This window comes from Portunus trituberculatus, chromosome 50 (genome assembly GCF_017591435.1).
Source record: "Portunus trituberculatus isolate SZX2019 chromosome 50, ASM1759143v1, whole genome shotgun sequence".
Lineage (NCBI taxonomy): Eukaryota > Metazoa > Arthropoda > Malacostraca > Decapoda > Portunidae > Portunus > Portunus trituberculatus.
Genome location: NC_059304.1, coordinates 28,226,670 through 28,252,773, shown reverse-complemented (window position 1 = coordinate 28,252,773; position 26,104 = coordinate 28,226,670). Strand labels below are relative to the sequence as shown.

The window sequence follows — 26,104 nt, the reverse complement described above, 5'->3', positions numbered from 1 at the left end:
AGAGTAGGTAAGATGGGAGGAGGAGTGATGTTGCTGGTTAAAAAAGATATAAAGGTGGATCAAGTGAAAAAGGTATGGGAAAGGCAGAAGTGCTAAAGATCAGAGCAGAAACTAATGAAGGAAAAAAGAGGCACTACATAGTGGTGTACGTACCACCTAAGACAAATGCATGGTCAGTACAGGAATATGAAGAAATGATAAGTGATACAGGAACATGTCTGGAAGAAATGTTGGGTGGCTGTGAACGAACTATAATGATGGGAGATTTTAATTGTAAAGAGGTGTGTTGGGAGGACTGGTCAATGGAAGGATCAGAGACAACATGGGGAAATACACTATTGACACTGGCAATGGAAAATGTGTTAACTCAGTGGGTCAAAGAAGATACTAGGTTTGGAGGAGAGGGAGCATCGTCAAGACTGGACTTGGTCTTTAGTACAGAGCCAATGGTCATTGAGGAGATGAGGGTGGAGTGCCCTTTAGCAAAGAGTGATCATGCAGTTTTGGAGTTCAAGGTGATAGACGAAGAGAAATCTAGAAGAAATGAAGAATATAAAGTGGGAAGATGGAATTATGCCAAGACAGATTTTGGAAACCTAAAGAAATTCTTTCAAGAGACAAATTGATGAAATTCAAGAGTGCTAAGGAGCAAATGAAAAGTGGAAGGAATTTATAAAAATATACAAAGAAGGTGAGAAAAATTTGTACCAATAAGACAACATAGAGAAGTTGGAAAGCAGGACTGGTTTAACGATAGATGTGAAAAGGCTAGAACAAGAAAAGAGGATGCATGGAAGAGGTGGAGAAGGAAAAGACGGATTAAGCAGTGGAAAGTTACAAAAGAGCAAGAAATGAATATGTGTTGATTAGAAGAGAAGAAAGAAAGAAACAAGAAAAGGATATAATTGATAAATGTAAAGACCAACCAAGGCTTTTTTACAGACATGTGAACAACAACATCAAAAATAGAGAAAGTATTGAAAGTTTAGAAGTAAATGGAGTATACAGTGAAGATCCCAGGAAATGGCAGAGGCTATGAATGGATGCTTTCGGAAGGTATTCACAAAGGAGACTGCTTTTGACAAACCACTGGTAATGGAACAGAAAGGGATTATGAAGGAGTTTCAAGTAACGGTGGAGGAGATCAAGAACATGATGGGGAGTTTAGAAGTGAGAAAAGCTGTGGGACCTGATGGGGTATCAGGATGGATTTTAAGAGAATGCAGGAGCAATTGGCAGAAAAAGTTTGTGAAGTAATTGATGCCTCATTAAGGGAAGGTGTAGTGCCCCAAGACTGGAAAAGAGCTAACATTGTCCCAATCTATAAATCAGGTAACAAGAGAGACCCATTGAACTATAGACCAGTGTCACTTACAAGTGTGGTAGCTAAGATGTGTGAGAGGGTGGTGAAGACTAGATGGACAGACTTCTTGGAGAAAATGACATACTTTGTGAGTGTCAATTTGGTTTTAGGAAAGGGCGTTCATGCACGACAAACCTGATATGTTACTATTCGAGGGTGATAGATGTAATACAGGAAAGAGATGGTTGGGCTGATGGAATATATCTGGATTTAAAAAAGGCCTTTGATAAGGTACCACACCAGAGACTGATCTGGAAACTTGAAATGGTAGGAGGAGTGCATGGCAGTTTACTAAAATGGATGGAAGACTTTTGGTAGGAAGAGAAATGAGAACAATAATTAAGGACAGACCATCAGAATGGGGATTGGTGGAGAGTGGAGTTCCACAGGGATCAGTGTTGGCACCAGTAATGTTCGCAGTCTACATAAATGACATGGTGGATGGGGTGTCCAGTTATGTGAGCCTATTTGCAGACGATGCAAAATTGTTAAGAAAAGTGAGATGTGACAAAGATTGCGAACTACTCCAGGAAGACTTGGACAGAATATGGAAATGGAGCTGTACATGGCAAATGGAGTTCAACACGACAAAATGCAAGAAAATAGAGTTTGGCAAGAGTGAAAGAAGAATCAGGAGTATGTACAAGATAGGAAATGAAGACATAAAACCAGTCATGAAGAAAAGACCTTGGGGTGACAATTACCAATGACCTATCGCCAGAGAGACATATAAACAAAATAATTGGAGAAGTATTGAACTTATTGAGGAACATAAGAGTGGCGTCAGATATCTAGATGAAGAAATGATGAAGAAAATAATTACTGCAATGATAAGACCGAGGCTTGAATATGCAACAATACAGTGGGCTCCGAACTTAAAGAAACACATAAGGAAACTAGAGAAAGTACAGAGGGCTGCAACGAAAATGGTGCCTGACTTAAGAGATTTGACTTATGAAGACAGACTGAAAAGAATGCAACTTCCAACCCTGGAAAACAGAAGAGAAAGGGGAGACCTGATAGCAATATACAGAGTGATGATTGGCATGGAAAAATGGATAGGGAAGATCTGTGTATGTGGAATGGAAGAATGTCGAGAGGGCATGGGAAAAACTAAAATGGCCACTTATAGGAGAGATGTGAAAAATATAGCTTCCTCATAGAAGGGTGGAAGCATGGAATAGTTTAGACGTGGAAGTGGTCAACGCAAGGAATATTCATGATTTTAAGAAAAGCTGGACATTAATAGATATGGAGACGGGACAACACGAGCATAGCTCTTTTCCGTATGTTACAATTAGGTAAATACAATTAGGTAAATACACACACACACACACACACACACACACACAGATTGGTGGATGAGAATGCACATTTGAAGGTGGAGGTTGAAAAATACAAGAGACGGTTGGAGGAGAAAATGGAGAGAGTAGTAAAGGAGAAAGATGACTTTAAGGAAATGATTAGTGAGCAGAATGAAAGGTTTGAAAGGGAATGGGAACTGAAGAAAACACAATGGACTGAGTCGAGGGAAGCAGAGATGGTTGGATTACAAGAAATAATTAAAGATCAGTTGAAGGAAGACAAAAAAGAAAGGTCCAAGGAACTGGTTAATGTAATGAAGAATAAGGAAACATTGATAAGGGAAATAGCAGAAAAGAAGAAGAGTGTGTTAATATTTGGGATGAAAGAACAAAATATAACATATAAGCCTAAGAGAATTAAGGAAGAATTGAAAACGGTAAGAGATCTGTTCAAAAATCTAAATGATGATGAAAAAAGACCTACAAGAAGAAGTGGAAGAGATCCATAGACTGGGTCCGTATAAGGAGGAGTGAACAGACCGATTAAAGTAGTACTGAAGTCACAACAATCTGGAGGATATCCTATATAGAACATCAAAGTTAAGAGAGATAGAAGGTTGTAAAGAGGTGTTTGTGAGAAAGAATAGAAATGAGGAAGAGAGGAGAAAGATATAAGGAATTGGTGGAAGAGGCGAGAAGGAAAAATGATGAGCGGTCTGAGGAGGAAAGAGAAAGTTTTTGGAGAGTTATAGGAGAGAGAGTCAGAAAGTGGTATGTGGAAAGAAGGAATACGGAGGAACCCCTAGAGGAGCAGTGGTGGACCGTAATGTATACTAATATAGATGGGATACTGTCAAGTAGATTGGAATTGCAAGACTATATGATAGTGGAGAAGCCTGATATAGTGTGTTTGACTGAGACAAAATTGCATGAAAAACAAAGATAAATTTGGATAATAAATATAATATATGGAGAAAGGATAGAGAGTAAAGGTGGAGGAGGAGTTATGATTATGACGAAGAAATAAATAAATGTGGATAAGGTTTGGTATGGGAAGAACAACGCAGAAGTGATAAGCATAAGGATAAAAAGTGATGGAAAAGAATTAATAATCATGGTGACCTATGTACCTCCTAAAACAAATTCTTGGACATTAAGGAATACGACAATATGATCAAGGATACTTTACAGAGTTTGGAAAGTGTATTATCTGGAAAAAGAAAGGTGATACTAGTAGGAGATTTTAATTGTAAGGAGGTGGATTGGGAAAATCTAGTAAGTGGTGTTGGAGAGGAAGCATGGGAGAGAGATTTCTTAATCTAATGATGGAAAATATGATGGAACAGAGGGTGAAGGAAAATACTAGATATAGAGGAGATGATGAACCGGCTAGACTGGATTTGGTGTTAACAAGAGAAGTGTACCTATGTGGAGATATACAATACAAGTGTCCTTTGGGAAAGAGTGATCATGTGGTTATGGAAATGCAGATAGCAACAACACAGCGAAGGAAGGACGAGACATACAGGAGTGGTAGATTGAATTATAGAAAGATGGACACAGAAAGTTTGAAAAATTATTTCAGAAAATTAGATTGGGAGGAGATGTTACAAATCAGAGAAGTGCAAAAGAAATATGAGATTTTTATGAAATATTATAAAGAAGGAGTTATGAAATTTGTACCAAAGTATAAACCAAGAGAGGAAGGAAGAAAGGATTGGTTTAATGCAACTTGTGTTAAGGCTAAGGAAAAGAGAGATGTGGCTTGGAAAAGATGGAAAAGAGCAGGAATATACTAAATAAGGAGAATTATAGAGTGGCAAGAAATGAGTATGTGAGGGTAAGGAGGAGGAAGAAAGAAAATTTGAAAAGATATTGTAGACAAGAGTAAGGAACATCCAAAATTGTTTTACAGGTTCATAAATGGTAAACTTAAAAGAGAGAGTCCATTGAAAGATTAAAAGGAGAGCAAGGGATAGTAGATGACCCTAAGAATATAGCGGAATTGCTAAATAATAGGTTTCAGCAAGTATTTACTAAAGAAACAATGTTTGTAAAGCCACAGAATGTACAAGGAAATGTGCACATGGATGACATTAAGATACCTAAAAGGAGTTATATAAAATGTTGGAGGAACTTAAAGATGATAAAGCGATGGGACCAGATGAAGTTTCAGGAAAATTATTGAAGGAGTGTAGAGAAGAATTGATTGATCCATTATATGATATTATAAGGTGCTCATTAGAAACAGGGAAGTACCAGTAGAGTGGAAGAGAGCTGAAGTGGTGCCCATTTATAAGGGAGGCAGTAAGGAAGAGCCTCTTAACTATAGACCTGTGTCTCTAACAAGTGTGGTCGGTAAGATTTGTGAGAGGGTGATAAAGAAATATTGGATACGGTTCCTGGAGGATCATAAGTTATTATCGGATCATCAATTTGGCTTCAGGAAAGGGAGGTCATGTGTAACAAATCTACTGAGCTTTTATTCAAGAGTGGTTGACAAAATACAAGAGAGAGAGGATGGATGGACTGTGTATATTTGGATTTAAAGAAAGCTTTTGACAAGGTACCTCACATGAGACTGTTATGGAAAGTAGAGATTTATGGAGGACTGAAAGGAAAAGTGTTAAAGTGGATGGAAAACTACTTGAGATGGAGGGAGATGAGAACGGTAATAAGGGATGCAAAGTCGGACTGGTTGGTGGTGGAGAGTGGAGTCCCACAAGGCTCAGTGCTGGCACCAATACTTTTCCTGGTATATATAAATGACATGCCAGAGGGAGTAAACAGTTATATTAATTTGTTTGCGGATGATGCGAAGTTGTGTAGGTGTGTGAAGAGTGAAGAAGATTGTGAAATTTTACAGGCAGACCTGGATAAGATTTGGGAGTGGAGCAAGAGGTGGCAAATGGAATTTAATCTGAGCAAAAGTCATGTGATGGAGATGGGAAGAGTGGAAGACGGCCAAGAGGGTCATATAAGATGGGTGAAGAAGTAGTGTTGAAAAAGGTGGAAAAGGAAAAGGATTTGGGAGTGATAATACAAGACCATGGGCAGTTTGAGGCTCATATTGATAAGATGTTTGGAGAAACGTATAATTTGATAAAAATATTGGATTAGCCTTCCATTATATGGATAAAGATATGATGAAGAAATTAATTAGTATGGTAATTAGACCAAGATTGGAATATGCTGGAGTGGTTTGGTCCCCTTATAAAAAGAAGCATATAAGGAAGTTGGAGAGATTGCAGAGAATGGCAACAAAAATGGTTCCGGAATTGGCAGAAATGACCTATGAGGAGAGATTAAAAGAAATGAATTTGCCTACCTTGGAACAAAGAAGAGAAAGAGGAGATTTAATACAGGTTTATAAACTGTTGAATGGACTGGATGAAGTGGATAATGAGCAAATGATGTTGAGAGAGGAAAACTTAAGTAGAACTACAAGATCGCATAGTAAAAAGATAACCAAGGGAATATGCTTGAAGGATGTGAAAAAATAAAGTTTCCCACAAAGATGTGTGGAGGTGTGGAATGGTTTGAGTGAGGAGGTGGTGTCAGCAAGGAGTGTGCATAGTTTTAAAGGAAAGTTGGATGTGTGTAGATATGGAGACGGGGCCACACGAGTATGATACCCAGGCCCTGTAAAATTACAACTAGGTGAATACAACTAGGTGAATACACACACACAGAAAAATTAAGGAGGAAAAGAAGATTAAGACCATGCTGAATAAGATCTAAGAAGAAGAAAATGCATTTGGAGAAGTTGAGGAATATATGAGATTGGGAAAATATGAAGAAGGAAAGTCTAGAGTCATGAAGATAACATTAAAATCCCAAGTAGCTGCTGAGCATGTACTGAGAAATGCATGGAAGCTGAAAAATTCTCAAGAGACAAACATGATTTATGTAAAAAGAAATATGCTGCAGGAGGAAAGGACTAAGATGGGAGAAATGGTGACAGAGGTGAAAGAGAGGAATGAGGCAAGAACAGAAGAAGCGAAGAAGAAGTTTTTTTGGAAAATAAGAAACAACAAAGTGTGGAAGTGGTGGACAAAAGAGAGGGAGTAAAAGACCAGACAAAGGAGCAGATAAGGAAGAAAGACATAAGAGTATCATATACTAACATAGACGGCTTCCTATCAAAAAGATTAGAGTGTATGGACCATCTGATAAGGGATAAACCAGATATTATGTGTATAGTGGAGACTAAATTGAGACCAAATATACAAATGGATTGGTTTGGAGGAGGATATTATAGAATGTGGAGAAAAGATAGTGAATAAAAGTGGAGGTGGAATAATTGTGTTAACAAGAAAAGACTTAATAGTGCAAAATGTGTGCCTTGGAGGAGACGAGGAGGTGGGTGTGGTGGTGACTGATGGAAGGCAAGATATCAATATTGTAACTGTGTATGTACCACTAAAAACAAGTGCATGGTCAAATGATCAGTATAATAGTATGGTGGAAAGCACATTGGAAAGAATGAGAAATGAAGCTGCAAAGAAAGCAAAAATGGTTATAGTTGAAGATTTCAACTGTAAAGATGTCAATTGGGAAGAATTTGAAGTGGGGAATGGTGGAGAATGGGGTGAGCAGCTATTAAATTATGCGGTGTGAAATTTGATGACACAGTGGGTGAGGCATCCAACAAGGGGAAGGAGGGGTGATGGCCCGTCGAGACTGGACTTGATATTCACAAAGGGAGTAAATCTAGAAAATGAGATTGAGCATGAGTGTCCTTTGGGGAAGAGTGATCATGAATTATTGAAATTTAAGGTAAAGGTGGGGTTCAGCAAGATAATGAAGTTGGATACAAGGAGGAATGAAATTATGCTAAGAGAAGATATAAGGAGTTGAGAAATTACTTTGGAAATGTGGATTGGTCCGAAATGTACCAGGAAACAAACATGCAGTTAAAATATGAAAATTTATGGAAATATATAGAGAGGTGAGAGAACTTTGTGCCAAAATATACTAAGAAAATCTTAAAGGAGATCAATGGTTTAACAAAACCTGTGAAAAGGCAAAAGGGAGAAGGAAAAGGCATGGGAAAAATACAAGAGAAATAATGAGGAAGTGGAGAGAAGCATATAGGAATGCAAGAAATAAATATGTTCAAGTGAGAAGGGCACAACAAGAATTTGAACAGAGAATAGTGGAGAATTGTGAAAGTGATCCCAAAATGTTTTATAAATTCATTAATGGTAAATTACAGAAAAAAAAACCAGTTGATAAACTAAAGGTTGGAGATTATATATATGAAGATACAAGTGTCATTGTTAAAAAATTGAATGAGAATTTCTGCAAAGTATTCACAGAAGAAACACAATTCAATCGAGGATGTTACGTGGGACAAGATGGATGAAAGAAATTATAGTAACAAAGAGTGACATTGCAAAAGTTTTGAGTCAATTAGATGTTAACAAGGCAATGGGACCAGATGGTGTGTCTGGAAGAATGTTAAAAGAATGTCAAGAGCAGTTGCTAGATCCAATTTTAGATTTAACAAGAACATCTATCAAAACGGGACAGGTGCCAGTAGAATGGAAAAGGGCAAATGTAGTACCAATTTACAAAAGTGGATGTCGCATGGAACCATTGAATTATAGACCTGTTTCATTGACCAGCATTATGTGTAAGATATGTGAAGAAGTGATCAAAAGCAAGTGGTGTGAGTTCCTGGAAAATGAAGAAATACTAAGTGAGAAACAGTTTGGCTTTAGAAAAGGGAAATCGTGTGTATCAAATTTGCTATGTTTCTACTCAAGAGTGGTCGATATTTTACAAGAGAGGGATGGATGGGTTAATTGTGTATACTTAGAACTAAAAAAAGCATTTGATAAAGTACCACATAACAGATTGATGTGGAAGTTAAGTAGTATCGGAGGAATAAGGGGAAATCTGACTGAGTGGATGAGAAATTATTTGACAGGTAGAGAAATGAGACTAGTGAAGGGAGTGAAGTCAGAGTGGAGGAAGGTAACCAGTGGAGTTCCCCAAGGTTCGGTGCTTGGTCCCATCATGTTCCTGATCTATATAAATGACATGCCAGAGGGAGTGAGAAGTTATATGAATATGTTTGCAGATGATACAAAGATTATGAGGAGAGTGAGGAATATGCATGACTGTAATATACTGCAGAAGGACTTGGACAAAATATATGAATGGAGCAGGACGTGGCAAATGGAATTCAATACCAACAAAAGTTGTGTAATGAGAATGGGTAGAAGTAAATATAGACCACATAAGGACTACCAGCTGGGGGGGAAGACTGTAATTGAAGTCAGTGAAGAAGACTTGGGAGTGACTGTACAGAGTAATCTGTCTCCAGAAAAGCACATTAATAGAATATTTGGAAAAACGTATAGCATGCTCCAAAGTATAAGATGGGCATTTAATTACCTGGACGGGAACATGATAAAGAAGATATTGACCATGATTAGGCCACACTTGGAATATGCATCAGTAATTTGGTCACCATACATGAAGAAACATGTCAAGAAACTGGAAAGAGTACAGAGGTTAGCAACAAGAATGATACCAGACTTTAAGGAGGTACTGTATGAGGAGAGGTTAAATAGGATGAAATTAAGTAGGTTGGAAGAAAGAAGAGTCAGAGGGGATATGATAACAATGTTCAAAATAGTACATGGAGTGGACATATTGGATAGGGAGGACCTGATCATGATGGCATCCAGTAATTACCTAAGAGGACACCCAAGGAAAATACTGAAAGATTCCGGCATGAGCGACATCAAGAAGTATAGCTTCTCGTATTGGAGCATTGATGCATGGAACAAACTGAGCATGGAGGTGGTGCGTGAGGTGAGCGTCAGTCAAATGAAGGAAAAATTGGACAAGTGTGGACAAAGAGACAGGACATAGAGAGCTACGGCTCGGGTCCTGTAATCACAAATAGGTAAATACAAATAGGTAAATACACACACACACACATACACACACACACACACGGGACATCGTCGATGGCGGAGGTGGTCGCTGAGCTCCAGAGCAATCATCTCTAATTCTACAGTTACCATTGCCTAAGAGTAACCAAGGTGGGAAAGGAGCTGGTAATGTTTGTCCCATCTCCATATAGTCATGTTAACTGTTGATTAGCAAAATAATGTCCAGGGAAGGTAAATATAAACTGTAGCCTGCGTTTGAGCCATCAGCTGGTTTGTTTACATCTGAGCAACATGGCGGCCGTGAACTCGAAAGATGAATCAGACTTCACAGGATTTCAAGGAATAATGGAGAAGAGCGCTTATGTGAAGAAAATTCTGGAGTTGGAAGGTAAAATTGAAAACTGTTTGAAAAGTATGGGGCCTGGAAACGAGTTATGACAATGTAAAGAAAGACTGTGCCGATATGAAGAAGGAAAATGAAGCACTGAAAGAGGAAGTTAAGCTAATTAAAGTGAATTGCGAAAATGTGGAGAATCTCTAGGAAAAGTGATGGAGAAGCAGGCTGAATGGAAAAAAGTCAGGAAGTGGAAAGAAAGGAGGTAAATTACAAAGTTGCAAGTCTGGAAAAGGAAATCAAAGAGTCTGGGAGAAAACTTTGGGCCTTGCTGAAATTATAGATCAACAGATCATAGAAGAGAAGATTGCTGAGAAAGTGGTGAAGGTTATTAAGTCAAATGAGACATTGGTGAGGGAAACTGTAGACAAAAAGAGATGTGTGGTGATATTTGGTGTGGAGGAGGATAAGACACCGAGTAAAATGGAGAGAGAGAAAACATAAAAAGGTGATAAATAATATCATTAATGTGGTGCAGGAGGAGGAAAAGACCTAGTACAAGAAATAGAGGACTTCCATAGAATTGGAAAGTTCACAAGAGAAGGTATGAGGCCAATAAGAATCAAACTTAAGTCACAAAAGGATGTAGATGAATTGGTGGAGAAGTCATGGAGGCTAGCCCAGCAGGAAACAACAAGGAAGATTTGGTTGAGAAGAGATCTCGGTGAAAAGGAAAGAGAAATGTTAAATGAGTTGAGAAAGGAGGCTTTGAAAAAAATGAAGAGAGGACAGAAGAGGAGAAGAAAGAGTTTTTCTGGAGAATCTTGGATATGAGACTGAGGAAGTGGTTCATAACCCAGAAAAGTACAGCAAGAAAGGACTAAAGAAACTTACGTATGAGCGAATGTAATGTATTCCAACATAAATGGAGTGATATCGGGATTTTAGAACTCAACGATTACTTGAGGGACAAGAACCCAGATATTGTGGGTCTTACTGAAACAAAACTGAGAGAGGGAGAAGACCTGATGATGGTTGGAGAAGGAAATATAATGTTTGGAAAAGAAATAGAGTAGGTAAGATGGGAGGAGGAGTGATGTTGCTGGTTAAAAAGATATAAAGGTGGATCAAGTGAAAGAAGGTATGGGAAAGGCAGAAGTGCTAAAGATCAGAGCAGAAACTAATGAAGGAAAAAGAGGCACTACATAGTGGTGTACGTACCACCTAAGACAAATGCATGGTCAGTACAGGAATATGAAGAAATGATAAGTGATACAGGAACATGTCTGGAAGAAATGTTGGGTGGCTGTGAACGAACTATAATGATGGGAGATTTTAATTGTAAAGAGGTGTGTTGGGAGGACTGGTCAATGGAAGGATCAGAGACAACATGGGAAATACACTATTGACACTGGCAATGGAAAATGTGTTAACTCAGTGGGTCAAAGAAGATACTAGGTTTGGAGGAGAGGGAGCATCGTCAAGACTGGACTTGGTCTTTAGTACAGAGCCAATGGTCATTGAGGAGATGAGGGTGGAGTGCCCTTTAGCAAAGAGTGATCATGCAGTTTTGGAGTTCAAGGTGATAGACGAAGAGAAATCTAGAAGAAATGAAGAATATAAAGTGGGAAGATGGAATTATGCCAAGACAGATTTTGGAAACCTAAAGAAATTCTTTCAAGAGACAAATTGGATGAAATTCAAGAGTGCTAAGGAGCAAATGAAAAGTGGAAGGAATTTATAAAATATACAAAGAAGGTGAGAAAAATTTGTACCAATAAGACAACATAGAGAAGTTGGAAAGCAGGACTGGTTTAACGATAGATGTGAAAAGGCTAGAACAAGAAAAGAGGATGCATGGAAGAGGTGGAGAAGGAAAAGACGGATTAAGCAGTGGGAAAGTTACAAAAGAGCAAGAAATGAATATGTGTTGATTAGAAGAGAAGAAAGAAAGAAACAAGAAAAGGATATAATTGATAAATGTAAAGACCAACCAAGGCTTTTTACAGACATGTGAACAACAACATCAAAAATAGAGAAAGTATTGAAAGTTTAGAAGTAAATGGAGTATGCAGTGAAGATCCCAGGAAATGGCAGAGGCTATGAATGGATGCTTTCGGAAGGTATTCACAAAGGAGACTGCTTTTGACAAACCACTGGTAATGGAACAGAAAGGGATTATGAAGGAGTTTCAAGTAACTGTGGAGGAGATCAAGAACATGATGGGGAGTTTAGAAGTGAGAAAAGCTGTGGGACCTGATGGGGTATCAGGATGGATTTTAAGAGAATGCAGGAGCAATTGGCAGAAAAAGTTTGTGAAGTAATTGATGCCTCATTAAGGGAAGGTGTAGTGCCCCAAGACTGGAAAAGAGCTAACATTGTCCCAATCTATAAATCAGGTAACAAGAGAGACCCATTGAACTATAGACCAGTGTCACTTACAAGTGTGGTAGCTAAGATGTGTGAGAGGGTGGTGAAGAATAGATGGACAGACTTCTTGGAGAAAATGACATACTTTGTGAGTGTCAATTTGGTTTTAGAAAAGGGCGTTCATGCACGACAAACCTGATATGTTACTATTCGAGGGTGATAGATGTAATACAGGAAAGAGATGGTTGGGCTGATGGAATATATCTGGATTTAAAAAAGGCCTTTGATAAGGTACCACACCGGAGACTGATCTGGAAACTTGAAATGGTAGGAGGAGTGCATGGCAGTTTACTAAAATGGATGGAAGACTTTTGGTAGGAAGAGAAATGAGAACAATAATTAAGGACAGACCATCAGAATGGGGCTTGGTGGAGAGTGGAGTTCCACAGGGATCAGTGTTGGCACCAGTAATGTTCGCGGTCTACATAAATGACATGGTGGATGGGGTGTCCAGTTATGTGAGCCTATTTGCAGACGATGCAAAATTGTTAAGAAAAGTGAGATGTGACAAAGATTGCGAACTACTCCAGGAAGACTTGGACAGAATATGGAAATGGAGCTGTACATGGCAAATGGAGTTCAACACGACAAAATGCAAGAAAATAGAGTTTGGCAAGAGTGAAAGAAGAATCAGGAGTATGTACAAGATAGGAAATGAAGACATAAAACCAGTCATGAAGAAAAGACCTTGGGGTGACAATTACCAATGACCTATCGCCAGAGAGACATATAAACAAAATAATTGGAGAAGTATTGAACTTATTGAGGAACATAAGAGTGGCGTTCGTATATTTAGATGAAGAAATGATGAAGAAAATAATTACTGCAATGATAAGACCGAGGCTTGAATATGCAACAATACAGTGGGCTCGAACTTAAAGAAACACATAAGGAAACTAGAGAAAGTACAGAGGGCTGCAACGAAAATGGTGCCTGACTTAAGAGATTTGACTTATGAAGACAGACTGAAAAGAATGCAACTTCCGACCCTGGAAAACAGAAGAGAAAGGGGAGACCTGATAGCAATATACAGAGTGATGATTGGCATGGAAAAATGGATAGGGAAGATCTGTGTATGTGGAATGAAAGAATGTCGAGAGGGCATGGGAAAAACTAAAATGGCCACTTATAGGAGAGATGTGAAAAATATAGCTTCCTCATAGAAGGGTGGAAGCATGGAATAGTTTAGACGTGGAAGTGGTCAACGCAAGGAATATTCATGATTTTAAGAAAAGCTGGACATTAATAGATATGGAGACGGGACAACACGAGCATAGCTCTTTTCCGTATGTTACAATTAGGTAAATACAATTAGGTAAATACACACACACACACACACACACACACACTGGAGAATCTTGGATATGAGACTGAGGAAGTGGTTCATAACCCAGAAAAGTACAGCAAGAAAGGACTAAAGAAACTTACGATGAGCGGAATGTAATGTATTCCAACATAAATGGAGTGATATCGGGATTTTAGAACTCAACGATTACTTGAGGGACAAGAACCCAGATATTGTGGGTCTTACTGAAACAAAACTGAGAGAGGAGAAGACCTGATGATGGTTGGAGAAGGAAATATAATGTTTGGAAAAGAAACAGAGTAGGTAAGATGGGAGGAGGAGTGATGTTGCTGGTTAAAAAGATATAAAGGTGGATCAAGTGAAAGAAGGTATGGGAAAGGCAGAAGTGCTAAAGATCAGAGCAGAAACTAATGAAGGAAAAAGAGGCACTACATAGTGGTGTACGTACCACCTAAGACAAATGCATGGTCAGTACAGGAATATGAAGAAATGATAAGTGATACAGGAACATGTCTGGAAGAAATGTTGGGTGGCTGTGAACGAACTATAATGATGGGAGATTTTAATTGTAAAGAGGTGTGTTGGGAGGACTGGTCAATGGAAGGATCAGAGACAACATGGGAAATACACTATTGACACTGGCAATGGAAAATGTGTTAACTCAGTGGGTCAAAGAAGATACTAGGTTTGGAGGAGAGGGAGCATCGTCAAGACTGGACTTGGTCTTTAGTACAGAGCCAATGGTCATTGAGGAGATGAGGGTGGAGTGCCCTTTAGCAAAGAGTGATCATGCAGTTTTGGAGTTCAAGGTGATAGACGAAGAGAAATCTAGAAGAAATGAAGAATATAAAGTGGGAAGATGGAATTATGCCAAGACAGATTTTGGAAACCTAAAGAAATTCTTTCAAGAGACAAATTGGATGAAATTCAAGAGTGCTAAGGAGCAAATGAAAAGTGGAAGGAATTTATAAAAATATACAAAGAAGGTGAGAAAAATTTGTACCAATAAGACAACATAGAGAAGTTGGAAAGCAGGACTGGTTTAACGATAGATGTGAAAAGGCTAGAACAAGAAAAGAGGATGCATGGAAGAGGTGGAGAAGGAAAAGACGGATTAAGCAGTGGGAAAGTTACAAAAGAGCAAGAAATGAATATGTGTTGATTAGAAGAGAAGAAAGAAAGAAACAAGAAAAGGATATAATTGATAAATGTAAAGACCAACCAAGGCTTTTTACAGACATGTGAACAACAACATCAAAAATAGAGAAAGTATTGAAAGTTTAGAAGTAAATGGAGTATGCAGTGAAGATCCCAGGAAATGGCAGAGGCTATGAATGGATGCTTTCGGAAGGTATTCACAAAGGAGACTGCTTTTGACAAACCACTGGTAATGGAACAGAAAGGGATTATGAAGGAGTTTCAAGTAACTGTGGAGGAGATCAAGAACATGATGGGGAGTTTAGAAGTGAGAAAAGCTGTGGGACCTGATGGGGTATCAGGATGGATTTTAAGAGAATGCAGGAGCAATTGGCAGAAAAAGTTTGTGAAGTAATTGATGCCTCATTAAGGGAAGGTGTAGTGCCCCAAGACTGGAAAAGAGCTAACATTGTCCCAATCTATAAATCAGGTAACAAGAGAGACCCATTGAACTATAGACCAGTGTCACTTACAAGTGTGGTAGCTAAGATGTGTGAGAGGGTGGTGAAGAATAGATGGACAGACTTCTTGGAGAAAATGACATACTTTGTGAGTGTCAATTTGGTTTTAGAAAAGGGCGTTCATGCACGACAAACCTGATATGTTACTATTCGAGGGTGATAGATGTAATACAGGAAAGAGATGGTTGGGCTGATGGAATATATCTGGATTTAAAAAAGGCCTTTGATAAGGTACCACACCGGAGACTGATCTGGAAACTTGAAATGGTAGGAGGAGTGCATGGCAGTTTACTAAAATGGATGGAAGACTTTTGGTAGGAAGAGAAATGAGAACAATAATTAAGGACAGACCATCAGAATGGGGCTTGGTGGAGAGTGGAGTTCCACAGGGATCAGTGTTGGCACCAGTAATGTTCGCGGTCTACATAAATGACATGGTGGATGGGGTGTCCAGTTATGTGAGCCTATTTGCAGACGATGCAAAATTGTTAAGAAAAGTGAGATGTGACAAAGATTGCGAACTACTCCAGGAAGACTTGGACAGAATATGGAAATGGAGCTGTACATGGCAAATGGAGTTCAACACGACAAAATGCAAGAAAATAGAGTTTGGCAAGAGTGAAAGAAGAATCAGGAGTATGTACAAGATAGGAAATGAAGACATAAAACCAGTCATGAAGAAAAGACCTTGGGGTGACAATTACCAATGACCTATTGCCAGAGAGACATATAAACAAAATAATTGGAGAAGTATTGAACTTATTGAGGAACATAAGAGTGGCGTTCGATATTTAGATGAAGAAATGATGAAGAAAATAATTACTGCAATGATAAGACCGAGGCTTGAATATGCAACAATACAGTGGGCTCCGAACTTAAAGAAACACATAAGGAAACTAGAGAAAGTACAGAGGGCTGCAACAAAATGGTGCCTGACTTAAGAGATTTGACTTATGAAGACAGACTGAAAAGAATGCAACTTCCGACCCTGGAAAACAGAAGAGAAAGGGGAGACCTGATAGCAATATACAGAGTGATGATTGGCATGGAAAAATGGATAGGGAAGATCTGTGTATGTGGAATGAAAGAATGTCGAGAGGGCATGGGAAAAACTAAAATGGCCACTTATAGGAGAGATGTGAAAAATATAGCTTCCTCATAGAAGGGTGGAAGCATGGAATAGTTTAGACGTGGAAGTGGTCAACGCAAGGAATATTCATGATTTTAAGAAAAGCTGGACATTAATAGATATGGAGACGGGACAACACGAGCATAGCTCTTTTCCGTATGTTACAATTAGGTAAATACAATTAGGTAAATACACACACACACACACACACACACAGTTTTTCTGGAGAATCTTGGATATGAGACTGAGGAAGTGGTTCATAACCCAGAAAAGTACAGCAAGAAAGGACTAAAGAAACTTACGATGAGCGAATGTAATGTATTCCAACATAAATGGAGTGATATCGGGGATTTTAGAACTCAACGATTACTTGAGGGACAAGAACCCAGATATTGTGGGTCTTACTGAAACAAAACTGAGAGAGGGAGAAGACCTGATGATGGTTGGAGAAGGGAAATATAATGTTTGGAAAAGAAACAGAGTAGGTAAGATGGGAGGAGGAGTGATGCTGCTGGTTAAAAAAGATATAAAGGTGGATCAAGTGAAAGAAGGTATGGGAAAGGCAGAAGTGCTAAAGATCAGAGCAGAAACTAATGAAGGAAAAAAGAGGCACTACATAGTGGTGTACGTACCACCTAAGACAAATGCATGGTCAGTACAGGAATATGAAGAAATGATAAGTGATACAGGAACATGTCTGGAAGAAATGTTGGGTGGCTGTGAACGAACTATAATGATGGGAGATTTTAATTGTAAAGAGGTGTGTTGGGAGGACTGGTCAATGGAAGGATCAGAGACAACATGGGAAATACACTATTGACACTGGCAATGGAAAATGTGTTAACTCAGTGGGTCAAAGAAGATACTAGGTTTGGAGGAGAGGGAGCATCGTCAAGACTGGACTTGGTCTTTAGTACAGAGCCAATGGTCATTGAGGAGATGAGGGTGGAGTGCCCTTTAGCAAAGAGTGATCATGCAGTTTTGGAGTTCAAGGTGATAGATGAAGAGAAATCTAGAAGAAATGAAGAATATAAAGTGGGAAGATGGAATTATGCCAAGACAGATTTTGGAAACCTAAAGAAATTCTTTCAAGAGACAAATTGGATGAAATTCAAGAGTGCTAAGGGAGCAAATGAAAAGTGGAAGGAATTTATAAAATATACAAAGAAGGTGAGAAAAATTTGTACCAATAAGACAACATAGAGAAGTTGGAAAGCAGGACTGGTTTAACGATAGATGTGAAAAGGCTAGAACAAGAAAAGAGGATGCATGGAAGAGGTGGAGAAGGAAAAGACGGATTAAGCAGTGGAAAGTTACAAAAGAGCAAGAAATGAATATGTGTTGATTAGAAGAGAAGAAAGAAAGAAACAAGAAAAGGATATAATTGATAAATGTAAAGACCAACCAAGGCTTTTTACAGACATGTGAACAACAACATCAAAAATAGAGAAAGTATTGAAAGTTTAGAAGTAAATGGAGTATGCAGTGAAGATCCCAGGAAATGGCAGAGGCTATGAATGGATGCTTTCGGAAGGTATTCACAAAGGAGACTGCTTTTGACAAACCACTGGTAATGGAACAGAAAGGGATTATGAAGGAGTTTCAAGTAACTGTGGAGGAGATCAAGAACATGATGGGGAGTTTAGAAGTGAGAAAAGCTGTGGGACCTGATGGGGTATCAGGATGGATTTTAAGAGAATGCAGGAGCAATTGGCAGAAAAAGTTTGTGAAGTAATTGATGCCTCATTAAGGGAAGGTGTAGTGCCCCAAGACTGGAAAAGAGCTAACATTGTCCCAATCTATAAATCAGGTAACAAGAGAGACCCATTGAACTATAGACCAGTGTCACTTACAAGTGTGGTAGCTAAGATGTGTGAGAGGGTGGTGAAGAATAGATGGACAGACTTCTTGGAGAAAATGACATACTTTGTGAGTGTCAATTTGGTTTTAGAAAAGGGCGTTCATGCACGACAAACCTGATATGTTACTATTCGAGGGTGATAGATGTAATACAGGAAAGAGATGGTTGGGCTGATGGAATATATCTGGATTTAAAAAGGCCTTTGATAAGGTACCACACCGAGACTGATCTGGAAACTTGAAATGGTAGGAGGAGTGCATGGCAGTTTACTAAAATGGATGGAAGACTTTTGGTAGGAAGAGAAATGAGAACAATAATTAAGGACAGACCATCAGAATGGGGCTTGGTGGAGAGTGGAGTTCCACAGGGATCAGTGTTGGCACCAGTAATGTTCGCGGTCTACATAAATGACATGGTGGATGGGGTGTCCAGTTATGTGAGCCTATTTGCAGACGATGCAAAATTGTTAAGAAAAGTGAGATGTGACAAAGATTGCGAACTACTCCAGGAAGACTTGGACAGAATATGGAAATGGAGCTGTACATGGCAAATGGAGTTCAACACGACAAAAGGCAAGAAAATAGAGTTTGGCAAGAGTGAAAGAAGAATCAGGAGTATGTACAAGATAGGAAATGAAGACATAAAACCAGTCATGAAGAAAAGACCTTGGGGTGACAATTACCAATGACCTATTGCCAGAGAGACATATAAACAAAATAATTGGAGAAGTATTGAACTTATTGAGGAACATAAGAGTGGCGTCAGATATTTAGATGAAGAAATGATGAAGAAAATAATTACTGCAATGATAAGACCGAGGCTTGAATATGCAACAATACAGTGGGCTCGAACTTAAAGAAACACATAAGGAAACTAGAGAAAGTACAGAGGGCTGCAACAAAATGGTGCCTGACTTAAGAGATTTGACTTATGAAGACAGACTGAAAAGAATGCAACTTCCGACCCTGGAAAACAGAAGAGAAAGGGGAGACCTGATAGCAATATACAGAGTGATGATTGGCATGGAAAAATGGATAGGGAAGATCTGTGTATGTGGAATGAAAGAATGTCGAGAGGGCATGGGAAAAACTAAAATGGCCACTTATAGGAGAGATGAAAAATATAGCTTCCTCATAGAAGGGTGGAAGCATGGAATAGTTTAGACGTGGAAGTGGTCAACGCAAGGAATATTCATGATTTTAAGAAAAAGCTGGACATTAATAGATATGGAGACGGGACAACACGAGCATAGCTCTTTTCCCGTATGTTACAATTAGGTAAATACAATTAGGTAAATACACACACACACACACACACAAGTTTTTCTGGAGAATCTTGGATATGAGACTGAGGAAGTGGTTCATAACCCAGAAAAGTACAGCAAGAAAGGACTAAAGAAACTTACGATGAGCGGAATGTAATGTATTCCAACATAAATGGAGTGATATCGAGAACTCAACGATTACTTGAGGGACAAGAACCCAGATATTGTGGGTCTTACTGAAACAAAACTGAGAGAGGGAGAAGACCTGATGATGGTTGGAGAAGGGAAATATAATGTTTGGAAAAGAAACAGAGTAGGTAAGATGGGAGGAGGAGTGATGCTGCTGGTTAAAAAAGATATAAAGGTGGATCAAGTGAAAGAAGGTATGGGAAAGGCAGAAGTGCTAAAGATCAGAGCAGAAACTAATGAAGGAAAAAGAGGCACTACATAGTGGTGTACGTACCACCTAAGACAAATGCATGGTCAGTACAGGAATATGAAGAAATGATAAGTGATACAGGAACATGTCTGGAAGAAATGTTGGGTGGCTGTGAACGAACTATAATGATGGGAGATTTTAATTGTAAAGAGGTGTGTTGGGAGGACTGGTCAATGGAAGGATCAGAGACAACATGGGAAATACACTATTGACACTGGCAATGGAAAATGTGTTAACTCAGTGGGTCAAAGAAGATACTAGGTTTGGAGGAGAGGGAGCATCGTCAAGACTGGACTTGGTCTTTAGTACAGAGCCAATGGTCATTGAGGAGATGAGGGTGGAGTGCCCTTTAGCAAAGAGTGATCATGCAGTTTTGGAGTTCAAGGTGATAGATGAAGAGAAATCTAGAAGAAATGAAGAATATAAAGTGGGAAGATGGAATTATGCCAAGACAGATTTTGGAAACCTAAAGAAATTCTTTCAAGAGACAAATTGGATGAAATTCAAGAGTGCTAAGGAGCAAATGAAAAGTGGAAGGAATTTATAAAATATACAAAGAAGGTGAGAAAAATTTGTACCAATAAGACAACATAGAGAAGTTGGAAAGCAGGACTGGTTTAACGATAGATGTGAAAAGGCTAGAACAAGAAAAGAGGATGCATGGAAGAGGTGGAGAAGGAAAAGACGGATTAAGCAGTGGGAAAGTTACAAAAGAGCAAGAAATGAATATGTGTTGATTAGAAGAGAAGAAAGAAAGAAACAAGAAAAGGATATAATTGATAAATGTAAAGACCAACCAAGGCTTTTTTACAGACATGTGAACAACAACATCAAAAATAGAGAAAGTATTGAAAGTTTAGAAGTAAATGGAGTATGCAGTGAGGATCCCAGGGAAATGGCAGAAGCTATGAATGGATGCTTTCGGAAGGTATTCACAAAGGAGACTGCTTTTAACAAACCACTGGTAATGGAACAGAAAGGGATTATGAAGGAGTTTCAAGTAACTGTGGAGGAGATCAAGAATATGATGGGAGTTTAGAAGTGAGAAAAGCTGTGGGACCTGATGGGGTATCAGGATGGATTTTAAGAGAATGCAGGAGCAACTGGCAGAAAAGTTTGTGAAGTAATTGATGCCTCATTAAGGGAAGGTGTAGTGCCCCAAGACTGGAAAAGAGCTAACATTGTCCCAATTTATAAATCAGGTAACAAGAGAGACCCATTGAACTATAGACCAGTGTCACTTACAAGTGTGGTAGCTAAGATGTGTGAGAGGGTGGTGAAGAATAGATGGACAGACTTCTTGGAGAAAATGACATACTTTGTGAGTGTCAATTTGGTTTTAGAAAAGGGCGTCCATGCACGACAAACCTGATATGTTACTATTCGAGGGTGATAGATGTAATACAGGAAAGAGATGGTTGGGCTGATGGAATATATCTGGATTTAAAAAAAGGCCTTTGATAAGGTACCACACCGGAGACTGATCTGGAAACTTGAAATGGTAGGAGTGCATGGCAGTTTACTAAAATGGATGGAAGACTTTTTTGGTAGGAAGAGAAATGAGAACAATAATTAAGGACAGACCATCAGAATGGGGCTTGGTGGAGAGTGGAGTTCCACAGGGATCAGTGTTGGCACCAGTAATGTTCGCGGTCTACATAAATGACATGGTGGATGGGGTGTCCAGTTATGTGAGCCTATTTGCAGACGATGCAAAATTGTTAAGAAAAGTGAGATGTGACAAAGATTGCGAACTACTCCAGGAAGACTTGGACAGAATATGGAAATGGAGCTGTACATGGCAAATGGAGTTCAACACAACAAAATGCAAGAAATTAGAGTTTGGCAAGAGTGAAAGAAGAATCAGGAGTATGTACAAGATAGGAAATGAAGACATAAAACCAGTCATGAAGAAAAAGACCTTGGGGTGACAATTACCAATGACCTATCGCCAGAGAGACATATAAACAAAATAATTGAGAAGTATTGAACTTATTGAGGAACATAAGAGTGGCGTTCAGATATTTAGATGAAGAAATGATGAAGAAAATAATTACTGCAATGATAAGACCGAGGCTTGAATATGCAACAATACAGTGGGCTCGAACTTAAAGAAACACATAAGGAAACTAGAGAAAGTACAGAGGGCTGCAACAAAATGGTGCCTGACTTAAGAGATTTAACTTATGAAGACAGACTGAACAGAATGCAACTTCCGACCCTGGAAAACAGAAGAGAAAGGGGAGACCTGATAGCAATATACAGAGTGATGATTGGCATGGAAAAAATGGATAGGGAAGATCTGTGTATGTGGAATGAAAGAATGTCGAGAGGGCATGGGAAAAACTAAAATGGCCACTTATAGGAGAGATGTGAAAAAATATAGCTTCCCTCATAGAAGGGTGGAAGCATGGAATAGTTTAGACGTGGAAGTGGTCAACGCAAGGAATATTCATGATTTTAAGAAAAAGCTGGACATTAGTAGATATGGAGACGAAACAGTACGAGCATAGCTCTTTTCCCGTATGTTACAATTAGGTAAATACAATTAGGTAAAATACACTGCGTAGTGTAGTGGTTAGCACGCTCGACTCAATCGAGAGGCCCGAGTTCGAGTCCCGGAAAGCGGCGAGGCAAATGGGCAAGCCTCTTAATGTGTCACCCCTGTTCACCTAGCAGCAAATAGGTACACTTAACCCTCGGCAATCGCACCCAATTGGGGCTGAAATAACCGTGCCATAGCTGAAAACGCGATAGCCAAATTGATCTTGGAGGGAAGGCGGTTTTGGCCAATGAGCACTCAGATATCCCATGATGTCATGGCAGGTCGTGCGATAGCAGGCATCTGAGGTCGTGATAATGAAATTTTAGCAGCTTTTCATGGGTGCGTGATAGCAATAAAATGAAATAGCTGAAGTCGCGACAGCCGAGGGTTTACTGTACAGGATGTAACTCGAGGGGTTGCGGCCTCGCTTTCCCGGTGTGTGTTGTGTGTGATGTGGTCTCAGTCCTACCCGAAAATCGGTCTATGAGCTCTGAGCTCGCTCCGTAATGGGGAAGACTGGCTGGGTGACCAGCAGGCGACCGAGGTGAATTACACATAAAAAGAAACACATAAGGAAGTTGGAGAGACTACAAAAAATGGCTACAAGAATAGTTCCAGAATTTGAAGGGATGACATATGAGGAGAGACTAAAGGCTATGGATCTACCAACCCTGGAACAAAGAAGGAAGAGAAAGGATCTGATACAAGTTTATAAATTGATCAATGGAATGGACCAAGTGGATAATGAGAAACTGATCCTGAGAGAAGAAAATGACATTCGAAGCACAAGATCACAGAGTAAAAAGCTGAGAAAGGGAAGATGTCTGAGAGATGTTAAAAAATATAGTTTCCCGCAAAGATGTATTAAGACGTGGAACAGTTTGAATGAAGAAGTAGTGTCTGCAACAAGTGTGCATACTTTTAAAGTAAGATTGGATAAGTGTAAATATGGAGACAGGGGCACATGAGCATAAAGCCTGTAAAACTACAACTAGGTAAATACAACTAGGTAAATACACACACACACACACACACACACACACAATCAATACAAAGGAGACCGATTAAATTACAGAAAGGCTGATATTGAGAACCTTAAGAGCTATTTTAAAAACATAAACAGGGAGGAGATGGAAAACTCAGAGACGGTGCAAGAGACAGATAACTTATTTTTGGAAATATACAAAAAAGGAGTCAGGAAATATGTCCCAAAATATAGACCTAAAGAAGAAGGAAAGAAAGATTGGTTTAATGCAAGGTGTGCTAGGGCAAAGGAGAAAAGAGATGGAGCATGGAAAATGTGGAGAAGAAACAGAAATCCAGAAAATAAGGAAAACTTCAAAACAGCAAGAAATGAATATGCTAAGGTGAGAAAGGAAGAAGAAAGGAACTATGAAAAGGACATTGTCGAAAAATGTAAGGAACAACCGAAATTGTTCTACAAATTCATAAATGGAAAAATAAGGCAAAAAGAAACAATAGAAAGGTTAAAAGGAGAGAATGGGATGGTGGAAGATCCAAAAAGTATGGCAGAACTGTTAAATAGTAAATTTCAGCGGGTCTTTACTAAGGAATCCAAATTTGAAAGACCACAGGGTAATAGAGAGACTGTCCATATGAAAGAGATTAAAGTAACCAAGCTTGAAATAAAAGAGATGATGACGGAATTAGATGAGAAGGCAATAGGACCAGATGAAGTCTCAGGCAGAATATTAAAAGAATGTAGAGAAGAACTAACAAGTCCTATATACATCATAAAATGCTCAATAGAAAATGGAACAGTACCAGTAGAATGGAAAAGAGCTGAGGTGGTTCCCATATATAAGAGTGGAAGGAAGGAAGAACCTTTAAATTACAGACCAGTATCACTAACTAATGTAATATGCAAGATGTGTGAAAGACTAATAAAGAAACAATGGATTGAGTTTCTTGAAGACAACAAATTATTATCAAATAGCCAATTTGGTTTTAGAAAAGGTTGGTCATGTGTAACAAATTTATTGAGTTTCTACTCTAGAATAGTTGATAGAGTACAAGAGAGAGGGGAATGGATTGACTATTTATTTAGATTTAAAAATGGCATTTGATAAAGTGCCACATGAAAGATTACTATGGAAGTTAGAGGAGAAGGGTGGCTTAAAAGGAAGCACATTGAGATGGATGGAACATTACTTGAGGGTGAGAGAAATAAGGACAGTAGTTAAAGATATGAAGTCCAAGTGGAGAACAGTAGACAGCGGAGTGCTACAGCGCCAATACTTTTTCTCATATATATAAACGACATGCCAGAGGGAGTGAACAGCTACATAAATCTGTTTGCGGATGATGCGAAACTGTGCAGTCATAAAACAAAAAGAGGATTGTGAAATACTGCAGGAAGACTTAAACAAGATTTGGAAATGGAGTAAAAAAATGTGAGATGGAATTCAATGTGGACAAAAGCCATGTCATGGAAATGGGAAAAAGTGAAAGACGACCAGTGGAAATCTATAAGATGGGAGATGGAGCAGAACTAGGAAAAGTAAAAAAGGAAAAGGACTTGGGAGTGATGATGGAAGAAAACAATCAACCAGTAAGCCATATTGATAGAATTTTCAGAGGGACATATAATTTGCTAAGGAATATTGGATTAGCATTTCACTATATAGACAAAGAAATGATGAAGAAATTGATAAGTAATAAAATAAGACCTAGATTGGAATATGCAGGAGTTATGTGGACCCCCCATAAAAAGAAACACATAAGGAAATTGGAAAGACTACAAAAAATGGCAACAAGAATGGTTCCAGAATTTAAAAGGATGACATATGAGGAGAGACTAAAAGCTATGGATCTACCAACCCTGGAACAGAGAAGAGAGAGAGGGGATCTGATAGAAGTTTATAAATTGATTAATGGAATGGATCAAGTGGATAATGAGAAACTAATCCTGAGAGAAGAATATGACATTAGAAGCACAAGATCGCATAGTAAGAAACTGAGGAATGGAAGATGTCTGAGAGATGCATAGTTTCAAAGAGAAATTGGATAAGTGTAGATATGGAGACGGGGCCACACGAGCATAAAGCCCAGGCCCTGTAAAACTACAACTAGGTAAATACACACAAATAAATTAACAAGAACGTGAAGAAAGGGAAATGGCCAAAACCGTTATCAAGCGAGTACAAGACAGCACAGAAGAATTTGACCAGGAGGTGGAAGAAGTGATTACGTTGGGAAGATATAGTGAAAGGGGTAAGAAACCAATGAAGGTAAAAATGAGATCTCAAGTGGCTGTAGAGGAAATTGTAGCTAGAAAAGGGAAGCTGACCGATGATGTAGATCACAAGGAAATATGGATAAAAAGAGATATGAACTTAGAGGAAAGGGAAAAAGAGAAAGTGTTAAGAAGTGAAGCTAAGGAAAAAAATGAGAAAAAGACAGATAGAGAAGAAAAATTTTTACTGGAGGGTTCTGGATATGAGACTACAGAAGTGATACCTAAGGATAAAAGAGGAGGTTGTGGAGGCAATATATTAAGAGTGACTTATACTAACATAGATGGGTTGTTATCAAACACA

General features: G+C 38.8%; 1 protein-coding gene across 2 annotated transcripts in view; it reads right to left on the bottom strand.

The window, feature by feature from the left end:
- The window catches only part of LOC123500123 (prenylated Rab acceptor protein 1-like), a 362,787-nt gene that overhangs the window by 66,886 nt on the left and 269,797 nt on the right, over nt 1-26,104 (bottom strand). The window lies entirely within an intron of this gene.